The sequence below is a fragment of the Carcharodon carcharias genome, chromosome 10 (genome assembly GCF_017639515.1).
Source record: "Carcharodon carcharias isolate sCarCar2 chromosome 10, sCarCar2.pri, whole genome shotgun sequence".
Classification (NCBI taxonomy): Eukaryota; Metazoa; Chordata; class Chondrichthyes; order Lamniformes; family Lamnidae; genus Carcharodon; species Carcharodon carcharias.
Window position 1 is genome coordinate 159,649,784 of NC_054476.1, and position 12,725 is coordinate 159,662,508.

The window sequence follows — 12,725 nt, forward strand, 5'->3', positions numbered from 1 at the left end:
GGAGTATTATGTACATTTTTTGTGTCCTTACTTAAGGAAGGTTGTACTTGCCTTTGAGGGAGTGCAATGAGATGAGCGGGTTGTCGTATAAGGAGAGATTGAGTAGACTAGGCCTATATGCCCGGCAGTTAGGAAGAATGAAAGAATTGAAATATATTAAATTCTTAGGGATTGACAAGTTAGATGCAATAGGACATTTTCCCTGACAGGAGAGTCTACAACTAGGAGTCACCGGGCTGGATTTTTGTGGAGGTTGGACAACTCCATAGAGCTTTAAAAATGGCAGGCGGGACCTGGATGCAGAAGTCCTCCCTCCATTTCCAGCCAATACAATTTTCTCCAGTAGGGGAAAGAAGGTGTGGGATGAATCACATGGGCACGTTACACTAATCTGCTGGGCCATTGGAAAATAATGTTGAGTTTAAACAGACCCTATTTTCACAGTTCCAAGCACCTGCACTGTGAGAGACACAAATTTGTGGAGGAGATATAAATGCTCTTGAAGAGCAGATAAGGTCTGTTCACGTGTCATGATCTTAACTTATTGATATCCTCAGCTCTTTAGAAATGAAAAAACAAACTAAGCTACAGCTGTCAGTTAGAGTAAAGAAAAATCACAAACTGCTGGAGTGCATTGATAACAGGCTGAGCTCATTACGAACGCTTGGCTTAGTTTCATAAGGTCAAAATTGCTTATCTCTGGGGGGGGGGGTGATGCTGAGTTCACTTTTTTGATTGACAATTTTAAGAGGCTATTAAAGGATTAGAGATCTTTGATGTAGTTACTGAATAGACATTTGTTTGTTTTTATAACAATTGACCACTTGAGGGGATTTGAAATCATGCCCCTGCTTCCCTAGGGTGAAAAATAGATGTGACAGAACCCTTTATATCAAGACAGGTCTGCTGAGTCAGGAAATTTCCCGACTCAAACTACCCGACCTTGGTAGCAAATATCTGGCTGCCAGTCTCAGAATAAGAAGTCATTCAGTTAGAGCTGGGATTAAGGAAAAATTCTTCACTCAGAGGTTTTGAATTTTTGGAATTTGTTAACCCAGAGAGCTGTGGATGCTCAGTTGTTGAGTATATTCAAGACAAGGGTAATAGATTTTTGGGTACAAAGGGAATCGAGAGGTAAGGGGAGAGTGCGCAAAAGTGGAGTTGAGGTAGATTGGCAGTGCAAGCTCAAAGGGCCAAATGGCTATGCTGTTATTAGCATAAGTAAAACCTGCACACAGTGGGGGTGGGGGCTGAAATTCTTCAACTTGTGTTGGAGGCATGGCAAAGAAAGAAAATTGTTTAATTAGATTAAGGTTACTCTGTGTTTCACTCTTTCAAAAGGGAGCTATAAGAACCATTTCTCGAATGAGCGGGGCCCTACAATGCTCACTGTTTCATAAGTGGTGGTTGGGGTTTGGGGGGGGCAGTGGAGGTGGAGGGTGGGGCCAGGTTAGAGCAAGGCGTTCAACACACTGTTCTCTTTTTTGGTTGTGGCAAGTATATAACTGGCGCTCCCCTAGAAACAAGATGGAATCACGCAAACTGCCATCAGTCTCAACTTATGTTTCCTGGAAAGATATTTATTTGTTTATTTAGCAGCAACAACACAGAGAAACATGGAGACCATTGTTCTCCAAATGAATAGAACACTGCGAGAACAACATATACAGGTAATAGAGAGATGCCAAAGTATGTATAATGGCTTATCCTTCCTGCCAGAAGCTACTCCCACAAGCTTTCAATGGGTTCGTAACTCTTAAGATTGTCACCATTCTTACGATATATATTGCCAGCTTTACAAGCAGCTCTGTTTTGTGTTCTAACATTTTTTTTTATAAGATTTGAGCAGAGAAAGTACTTTTTCTTTCAAAAACACAAAATAAATTTGAAAAATGAATGGTCCCTTCTTGGTCTTCTAGAATAATGATAATTTGTTGATCACTGATTGCAAAGGATGTAAGTGTCAGCCTGATTCAGGCTGCTCCCGGTTAAAGAAAGGGCTGATTGTATTCAATCCCTGGGATCTGGAGCTACTGCCCACAGTTGTCAGTGCTTCAGTATGGCAACTTATTAACAATTTTTCCCCTGTTTAGATGTAGCTTCAAGATATATTTATTTCCACAATGAGCGCATCATTTTAAGTGTTCTTTTATTAAAAACATTTTAAATAATTTCCACATTCTCATTTCGGTTATTGGTTTTAATTACTGGCATTATTCACCATCGTTAGGGAGTTTATGACAATCCATTAATACAAGTACATCAATTGTGTTTGTTAACTGTGCATAAGCACAGTTTATAAAATTAATTCTAAAGAAAGGACATAAACATAGTCAAGATTTGTATTACTATAATGGTATATATAAAACGCGGTGTGTAGCTAAGCAGAAGAACAAACAATACATTTCCTCCTTTACAGACTTTGAGAGCAGATTTTCTACTCTTGGTGGTAAAACTCAACACCTGCTGCTTTGCTTAAACTCTAATGTGTGAGGTTTCCTGTGGTCGGTGTCTGTGAGATATTGAAATGTATGCAGGTGAGCTCTCAACCAGCACTGGGCTTGGAGCTGAGAGCTTGAACTCTTAAAAGAGTGCTCGTCAGGAGTGCAGCCACTTTTTAAAAATTCATTCTCAGGATGTGGGCTTCGCTGGCTGGGTCAGCATTTATTGCCCATCCCTAGTTGTCCTTGAGAAGGGAGTGGGGAGCTGCCTTCTTAAACCGCTGCAATCCATGTGGTGTAGGTACACCCACAGTGCTATTTGCGAGGGAGTTCCAGGATTTTGACTCAGCGAGAGTGAAGGAATGGCGATATGTTCCCAAGTCAGGATGGGGAGTGACTTGGAGGGGAACTTTCAGGTGGTGGTGTTCCCATCTATCTGCCGCCTTTGTCCTTCTAGATGGTAATGGTTATGGGTTTGGAAGGTGCTGTCGAAGGAGCCTTGGTGAATTCCTGCAGTGCATCTTGTAGATGGTACACACTGCTGCTACTGTGCGTCGGTGGTGGAGGGTGTGAATATTTGTGGATGGGGTGCTAATCAAGCAGGCTGCTTTGTCCTGGAATGTGTCAAGCGTCTTGAGTGTTGTGGGAGCTGCACTTATCCAGGCAAATGGGGAGTATTCCATCACACTCCTGACTTGTGCCTTGTAGATGGTGGACAGGCTTTGGGAATCAGGATGTGAGTTAATCGTTGCATAATTTCTAATTCCTACTCTTGTAGCCACAGTATTTAAATGGCTAGTCCAGTTCAGTTTCTGGTCAATGGTATCTCCGAGGATGTTGACAGTGGGGGATTCAGTGATGGCAATGCCATTAACTGTCAAGGGGCAATGGCTGGATTCTCCCTTGTTGGAGATAGTCATTGCCTGACACTTGTGTGGCACGAATGTTATTTGCCACTTGTCAGCCCAAGCCTGGATATTGTCCAGGTCTTGCTGCATTTGGACATGGACTGCTTCAGTATCTGAAGAGTCATGGATGATGCTGAACATTGTGCAATCATCAGCGAACGTCCCCACTTATGACCTGATGATGCAAGGGAGGTCATTGATGAAGCAGCTGAAGATAGTTGGGCCAAGGACACTACCCTGAGGAACTCCTGCAGCAATGTCCTGGAGCTGAGATGACTGACCTCCAGCAACCACAACTATCTTCCTTTGTGCTAGGTATGACTCCAACCAGCGGAGAGTTTTCACCCTGATTCCCATTGACTCCAGTTTTGCTAGGGCTCCTTGATGCCGCATTTGGTCAAATGCTGCCTTGATGTCAAGGGCAGTCACTCTCACCGCACCTCTGGTGTTCAGCTCTTTGGTCCATGTTTGTATCAAAGCTGTAGTAAGATCAGGAGCTGAGTGGCCCTGGCGGAACCTAAACTGGGCATCAGTGACCAGGTTATTACTAAGCGTGCGCCACTTGATAGCACTGTTGATGACCCTTTCCATTACTTTTCTGATGATCGAGAGTAGACTTATGGGACGGTAATTGCCCGGGTTGGATTTGTCCGGCTTTTTGTATAGCACATAGCTGGGCAATTTTCCACATAGCTGGGTAGATACCAGTGTTGTAGCTGTACTGGAACAGCTTGGCTAGGGCGAGGCAAGTTCTGGAGCACAAATCTTCAGCACTATTGCCAGAATATTGTCAGGGCCCATAGCCTTTGCAATATCCAGTGCCTTCAGCCATTTCTTGATATCACGTGGAGTGAATTGAATTGACTGAAAACTGGCATCTGTGATGCTGGGGACCTCTGGAGGAGGTCAAGATGGATCATCCACTTGACACTTCTGGCTGAAGATAGTTGCAAATGCTTCAGCCTTATCTTTTGCACTGATGTGCTGGGCTCCTCCATCATTGAGGATGGGGATATTTATGGAGCCTCCTCCTCCAGTGAGTTGTTTAATTGTCCACTGCCATTCACGACTGGATGTGGCAGGACTGCAGATCATAGATCTGATCTGTCAGTTGTGGGATCGCTTAGCACTGTCTATCACTTGCTGCTTATGCTTTTTGGCATGCATGTAGTCCTGTGTTATAGATTCACTAAGCTGACACCTCATTTTTAGGTGTGCCTGGTGCTGCTCCTGGCATGCCCTCCTGTACTCTTCTTTGAACCAGGGTTGATCCCCTGGCTTGACGGTAAAGGGAGAGTGGGTTGTTATGAGGTTATAAGTTGTGTTTGAGTACAATTCTGCTGCTGCTGATGGCCCACAGCACCTCATGGATGCCCAGTCTTGAGTTGCTAGATCTGTTTGAAACCTATCCCATTTAGCACGGTGATAGTACCACACAACACGATGGAGGGTGTGTGAATGTGGGACTTCGCCTCCACAACAACTGTGCGGTGATCACTCCTACTGATACTGTCATGGACAGATGCATCTGTGCAAGCAGGTTAGTGAGGATGAGGTCTAGTATGTTTTTCCCTCTTGGTTCCCTCACCACCTGCCACAGATCCAGTATAGCAGCTATGTCATTAGCAGCTCGGTCAGTAGTGGTGCTACCGAGCCATTCTTGGTGACGGATATTGAAGTTCCCCACCCAGAGTACATTCTGTGCCTCAGTGCTTCCTCCAAGTGGTGTTTAATGTAGAGGACCACTGATTCATCAGCTGATGGAGGGTGGTACATGGTAATCAGCAGGAGGTTTCTTTGCCCATGTTTACCCTGGTGCCATGAGATTTGGGACCGAAGTCGATGTGAAGACTCCCAGGGCAACTCCCTCCCGACTGTATACCACTGTGCCACCACCTCTGCTGGGCCTGTCCTGCCAGTGGGACAGGACATACCCAGGGATGGTGCCGGTGTCTGGGACATTATCTGTAAGGTATGATTCTGCGAGGATGGCTATGTCAAGCTGTTGTTTGATTAGTCTGTGAGACAGCTCTCCCAATTTTGGCACTAGCCCCCAGATGTTAGTAAGGAAGACTTTGCAGGGTCAACAGGGCTGTGATTGCCATTGTCATTTCCGGTGCTCAGGTCAATGCCGGATGGTCTATCTGGTTTCATTCTTCTTTTGTAACTTTGCGGCAGTTTGTCACAACTGAGTGGCTTGCTTTCAGAGTCAACCATATTGCTGTGGGTCTGGAGTCACATTGACAATGGTCATCATTTGAATTTGGTGGTATTCGAACCCCGGTCCTCAGGACATTACCCTGGGTCTCTGGATTACTGGTCCACTGATAATACCGCAACATCATTGCCTGCCATTTAAAAGTAAGTGGCCACAAATAAGGGCAAACATTTTGTTTCAGATACAAAGTCCAGCTTTTACCAAAGGCAATTGAAGGACTGTAAAATCCAATGGCTGCACAATAAATATGTAGAAAAGAAATCAAGACTGTGGGCTATTGATGGAATTACCCTGGTTGTAGGCAGACAAAGCCAGCTTGAAATGGGTGTGAGAGGAATTGCCTCATTGACCATACCAGGACACCCTCTGAGGACAGTGGGATAGGAGATGACAACCAGACCCAATGCTGTGTGCACTCCCTGCAAGACCTTGCCATGGTAAACCTACCCAACCAGATACGTGACCTACTAGAGCACTCCAAAAGTTAGGGCCAGCAATCTGTTGCACATATGCTGTTAGCTAATGCCAACCCCTCATTCAGTTCTTTCATTGCTGACCTTACATAGTTATAGGGCTGTAATTTATGATTGAAAATCTTGGCACACTCATGCTATCAAAGGGCTTTGCCCATAAAAGTAATGTAACTCAAATTAATTGCAATATTTTTGGGCAAAATGTTCCTGCCGTTTCACAAGTAAACTTGGAACATAATGTCTTAAGTCTAATATATAAAATAAAATGAAACAATGCACTTAGCTTTTGGAAGATTAAAGCATCAACATTTAGTAACCTACTAATATTGTTAATGCCCCTCATACATGTTCATTAACAGTGGTAGTCAGTTTTGGCAAATGTTCATATCCCTAAGGCAGTCTTTCTCACTATGTCACCAGCAGTTAACACTAAAGAAAAATGCACTGTAGCAAAATGCCAAGGCTACTTCAGCAGCACCTTCCAAATCCATGACTTCTAACATCTAGAAAGACAAGGGGAGCAGACGCATGGGAACCCCCATAACCTGCAAGTCCCCCTCCAAGTCACACACCATCCTGATTGGAATTAAATCGCCATGCCTTCATTGTCACTAGGTCAAAATCCTGGAACTCTATATCTAACAGGACTCTACATCACACAGATTGCAATGGCTCACCACCACCTTCTCAACGGCAATTAGGACTGGGCAATAAATGCTGGCCATGCTAGCAATATTTACGTACCATGAATAAATAAAAAGAAAGATGCATTTTAAGTAGATTAAAAACTTAAACACAAGTACGGCGAGTTGTTTGGACTTGGAATGCATTGCATGTTACAGTGGTGGAAACAGATTCAATAGTAGCTTTCAAAAGGGAATTAGGTAAATACTTGAAGGAGAAAATAATTACAGGAATCTGGGGAAAGAACAGGGGACCAGCACTAATTGAATTGTTCTTTCTGGCAAGGTTGATGGGCTAAATGGCTTCTTTCTGTGTTCTTCTATTCTATGATTCTATGGTGTATGGTCACTTAATGCCACCCAGGATGGTCTGCAACATCGGCATTCACCTATCACTATGAATTTGTTCCTTCAACTTCAAACATGACAGGGATGCTTCTCTGTTCTTATGACATGATAGCATCTAATATAAGAGAATTGGCCCAAGTGGAGGCGGGCTTAGATATCACAAGTCCAGAACTGCTTGGAAAAGGTCACCCAGGAAAAGCTTGGCTGTAACAGCATTAACACAGTAAAAGGTGAAGTTACACATCTTCCCAAAGCTATCATGCCTGTCTTCTCACTTATACATACAGCCATACACTAAATCACACAAACAGTGTCTTGTAACACAAGTTATGTTGGGAAGTATCTTGTGACAGCATTGTAACATTGATCACTTGTTGGTTATTGCAGCCCTGGGAAAGCAGCTTGGCAGTACAGCCAGTGGGCTAGGACAACACTTCCTGTCAAGCACATCATTGTATCCCTCCCATAACATTTGCCAACACCAGTACAATCACACCCATCTGGTTGATGCTATTAGTGAGAGTAAGGGAATAGCACTGGGAGAATCGCAATATGGAACTGAAAAGGTAAAAGTAGGAACAGGGACCTGTTTATTGTCCATTCACTCCATCACCAGCACATCATGGCTGTGGGGTGCTATCTACAGGATGCTATGTAGCAAGTCATCAAAATTTCTTCAGCAGGATCCTGCCAAACATGTGCCCTCTGCCACCTAGGGCAACAGGTCTATGGGAGCACCAGCACTGTTAACTTTTCTTCTAAGTCACACAGCATTCTGACCTTGGCACTGTTCCTTGGCTGTCATTGGGTTAAAATCATGGAGCTTTGCATATAAAGCATTGTGAAAGTGCAGACTGCCGACATTCAATAAGACGACCTGGAACCATCTCCTCAAGGGTAACTAGTGGTGGGTAATAGAAGCGGGTATCACCAGAGCGTCTATATCCTGAGAATTATTTTTTTTAAAGACCCATTGCTTTGAGAGATGCAGCAATGCGTTGACATTGGGCAGCTGTGTCACACACCTGATACTACTTTAGTGGAAAAGCAAATAAAAGTCTTTCCTCAAAGAGCCAATGTAACAGTCATCTGTGCAATAGATGTGGGCAGGACATTTGCGAAGTCTGCAAGGGGACAAGAGAAGAGCTGCTAAAGGCACTTGTGACCTTGACTGACACCCACAGTGCCAACCCTACACTGCAGGTGTCCTTGCAGCTAAGGCACAACTCTGAAATTGGCTCCCTATGGCCTGTGCAACCAGTTTCCCATTGTCAAATCTAGATGTGCCAGGGCCAGCAGGTATGGCTGATAGTACTGTGACTGGCGTTACTAATGTGGGTCCGGTGTCTGATTATATTGCTGTCATGCCACCGGTCATCTTGCACCAGATAAAATATGAATATCATTATTTCTCTTTATCTGTTCATGGGATATGTGTATCATTGGCAAGGTCAACATTTATTGTCCATCCTAATTGCCTTTGAGAAGGTGCTATTGAGCTACCTTCTTAAACCACTGCACTCCACCAGGAGTTGTACATATACCATGTTATTAGAGAGGAAGTTCCAAGAATTTGATTCATTGATAGTGAAGAAATGCTAATATATCTCTAAGTCAGGATGGTTTGTAACTTGGAGGGGAACGTACAGGTGGTGGTTTTCCCATCCATCTGCTGCCCTTGTTCTAGCTGTTAGAGGTCGCAGATTTGGAAGGTGCTATTGAAAGAGCCTAGGCAAGTTGCTGTAGATGGTCTTTGTTGTAGGGTAGCCAAGTTGTGCTATTAATGATAGAGTTGATCTGCAGACACTTGTTGGGTGGAAACATAAAGTTTATTTACAATACACTTAGCAGCAACTACACGTGTGCTTTCAACTCCAACACCATCTCTACACTAACAGCTGTGGTAGCCCACGCTGCTCTCCTATTGGTTACTACAGATCATGGACAGGATCTTTAGGTTGGAGGGGTGGGGTCCGCTCGCTGACGCGTAAAATGACGCGGGATGACATCGGGCAGAACTCCCAGCATCACCCCGCGTCATTCCCATTTTCAGGTCGGTGGGGGTGCAGCCGAATCAGCTGTGTGCCTGCCGACCTGCCAACGGCCAATTGAGGCCATTTAAAAAGTCATTAACATTGAGGAGCCTGCCCGTCCAACCTTAGGGTTGGCGGACAGGCCAGGAACCCTGGCGAGCTTAAGAAAAAGCATGAAACCTCATCCACGGGCAGGATGAGGCTTCGTGAGGGTTTTTAAATATTTAATAAAGGTTTGAATTAAAGTTATGGACATGTCCCAACTCATGTGGCAGTGTCACATGAGGGGACATGTCAGGGAAATTTTTTAAACATTTGTCTTAAAAGTTTTAATTCTGAGGCGATCTCCCTGAGGCAGCACTTAGCCTCAGGGAGATCCGTGCTCCCTTTCATGCACATGCGCAAAAGAGCATACTCCTGGCTGAGGGGATCCACCCTTACCCCCCCCCACCCGCACAGGGAGCGCATAGCGCTTCCTGGCGGACATCACGCTTGGCGGGCCTTTGTTGGCCCACCCACATAAAATGGCAGCAAACCCCCGATTGGGGGCGCCGATCGGAGGCATGTCTGCTCGCACCTGCTCCTGCACTTCCCCCCAGATCGGGGGAAAAATTTTCACCATGTGATCTTCCTTGACAAATATTTCTCTTTATCTGTTCATGGGATATGTGTATCATTGGCAAGGTCAACATTTATTGTCCATCCTAATTGCCTTTCAGAAGGTGCTAGTGAGCTACCTTCTTAAACCACTGCACTCCACCTGGAGTAGTACACACACCATGTTATTAAAGAGGTACCTTAAATGTACCTTAAAGGTACAATACACACTAAATAAAATCATAATCACTACATTTGTCCCCCTTTAACTCTTGCCATACATATTATATTTACTAGTACATATTTTTCAATACAACATAATACTTACACTGGGTAAGGAATTTACAAGTTCAGTCTTTCAGGTGGTTTCCTGATACATGTGGAACGTTGCAGCTCCGCAACTTCAGATGCTTTGTCAGGAACCTCCTTTTCCGGAGTAGCCTGGACATCAGGTGCTTCAGTGGGCATTAGCAGTTCTGTATCCTCAACTCTTACAGGAACATCAGACCTGCCTGTCCTGAGTTGATTATCCTCAACAGGAAACACAGACCCGGTCATGGTCACTGGTGGAACCAAATCTTGATGAATTGTCTCTCCCTTCCTTAAATGATCCACATGTTTATGGATGATCTGGCCTTCCCCCTCCACCTGGTAAGATAGACGTCCAGGCACCACACTTATTTCACTTGGTAACCACATTGGTCCTTCCCCAAAATTTTTCACGTATACCGGCTCTCCCATGGTAAACTTCTTCTCACAACTATGCCAGTCGTGTCTAGTTTTCTGGCTTCCCTGACTCCTTTCCACCTTCCCCTCTAAATTCGACATTATGAAGCTCAATCTCATCCTGATATGGTGTTTCAACAATAACTCCACAGGTGTGACACCTGTTGTTGTGTGAGGGGTGGTCCTGTAATGAAAAAGAAAGCGTGCTACTTGGTTGCTAAGGAATTGCCGGTTAGCTTTCTCATGCCTGCCTTGAACGTTTGAACCACCCTTTCGGCCAGTTCATTTAAGGAAGGGTGGTACGATGCAGCTTTCACATCAGTGATACCGTTGAGGCTGATAAACCGTTGAAACTCAGCATTCGTAAATGCCATGCCATTATCAGAAACGACTACTTCTGGTAGCCCATGAATGGCAAAACTCTGGCTTAGTTTCTCAATTGTAGAAACCAGCATTGGTGACCTCACCTCATATACATCCAACCATTTTGAATGGGCATCGACAATGAGCAGAAACATTGTCCCCAGGAAAGGTCCAGTGTAGTCAATGTGTAACCGCACCCAGGGTCTACCTGGCCACTCCCATGGGTGTAACAAAGCTGTCATTGGCAACTTCTGCAGTTGCTGACATTGCACACAGTACTTTACTAAACTCTCCAGTTCACCATCCATCACCATAGGTAGCTGCGTGCTATGGTCTTCATTCGGGCAGTTCCTGGATGGGCACTGTGTAGTTCAATTAAAAGTGGCTCCCTTCCCTTTGGAGGAACTATCACTCGTGCTCCCACAATAAGATACTATCCTGGCTGGTTACTTCATGTCTTCTGTTGAAGTACGGTTTCATTCTGTCAGATACGGGTTCCTGTGACCAACCATGTAACACTTGTTCTCATACCTAAGTTAGGACTGGGTCCCAACTTGTCCAGTCTCTGATCTGTTGAGCACATACCAGCGAGGAATCTAAGACATTTAACAATAAAACAACTTCCTGTGGAACTGGGACGTGCTCATAATTTTCTTGTGAAGGCAAACGACTAAGTGCATCGGCGTTTGCGATTTGTTTACCAGGCCTGTGTACGAAAGTGTATTCATATGCTGTCAGATATAAAAGCCCTATTAGTATTTCTGTAACTTCTTTCCACGTGCCCTCTTCTTTCTAGTGCAGACTTTAGTCCCGGCCTTGTTTTTGACTTCAATGTTGGCCAGACTTCTCTCAGACGCAAGCTCAACTTATCTGAACTCAGTGGCTGAGCCTCCCAAAATTTCATTATCTGTCTGCTTCCGAGAAAATTCTGCGGCTTTTGCTTCCAAAGCCTCTTCGGCTTCATTTAGCTGATTCTTCAGCTCTTCCACCTCTTTTTTGTAGTTGTTTGCTGCCTCCTGGAAATTTGAACATTGTTGTGTCTTCTCTACTAACTGACTCTTCAGTTTGTTCAGAGAAGCACTGAATTCTTTCTGTTTCTCTTTATAATTTTCCAGAGGTACAAACATTGACCTGAGGGAATCTTGCAGTGTGTGAAGGTCTTTCAGCAGGTTTTCTTTTTCTCTTCGAAGGTTGCTCACCTCACCTCAAACTCTGTCATCAAGCAGGGTCTCTTCAAGTTCCTTCTGCTGTTCTTTCAGCTTTTGGCTAAGACAGCCTGCATTTCTTCAGTTTGTTGAGTCCTTACACATTCCTTGTTCAAACAGGAACACTTCCAGCTTCCATTTGGAATCTCAGTGGCCAATCAAGATTGAATTCCGTTAGCCAATTTTGCCTGAGAAGGCTTGGTCACCTGCCTCTCAATGGTAGCTTTGCTGATTGATTTCCATAATTGCCATTTTGCACACCCTGTATTGCTTTTGAATCTCTTACTGCACTTTACATGTCTAGCACTATCTCTGGCACCTTCTTGAAATCCAATTTCATTTCAGACAATAATCTTTTCTGAATAGAGTCCTCTTTCACACCACACACTGAATGATCTCTGAGCATGTCATTCAGAGTTGTACTGAACTCACGATGTTCCATTAGCTGCTTCAAATTTGCCATGTAGCATGTAATTGTCTCATCCGAGGCTTTATTTCACAAATTAAACCTGAACCTCTGCATCGTGACTGCAAGTGATCCTCCACAAGGTCCACCAATTCATCAAAATTCTTCAAATCTGGGGCACTGGGTGCCGTCAAACTTTGAATCAGGCAGTAGGTTTTGCTCCCACAGGTACTCAAGTGGATCGCTCGCCTCTTCTCTTCCGTAATTTCATTCACTTGAGAATAGAACGTTCTACGTATTGAGACCAATTATCTGTGGCAGGTT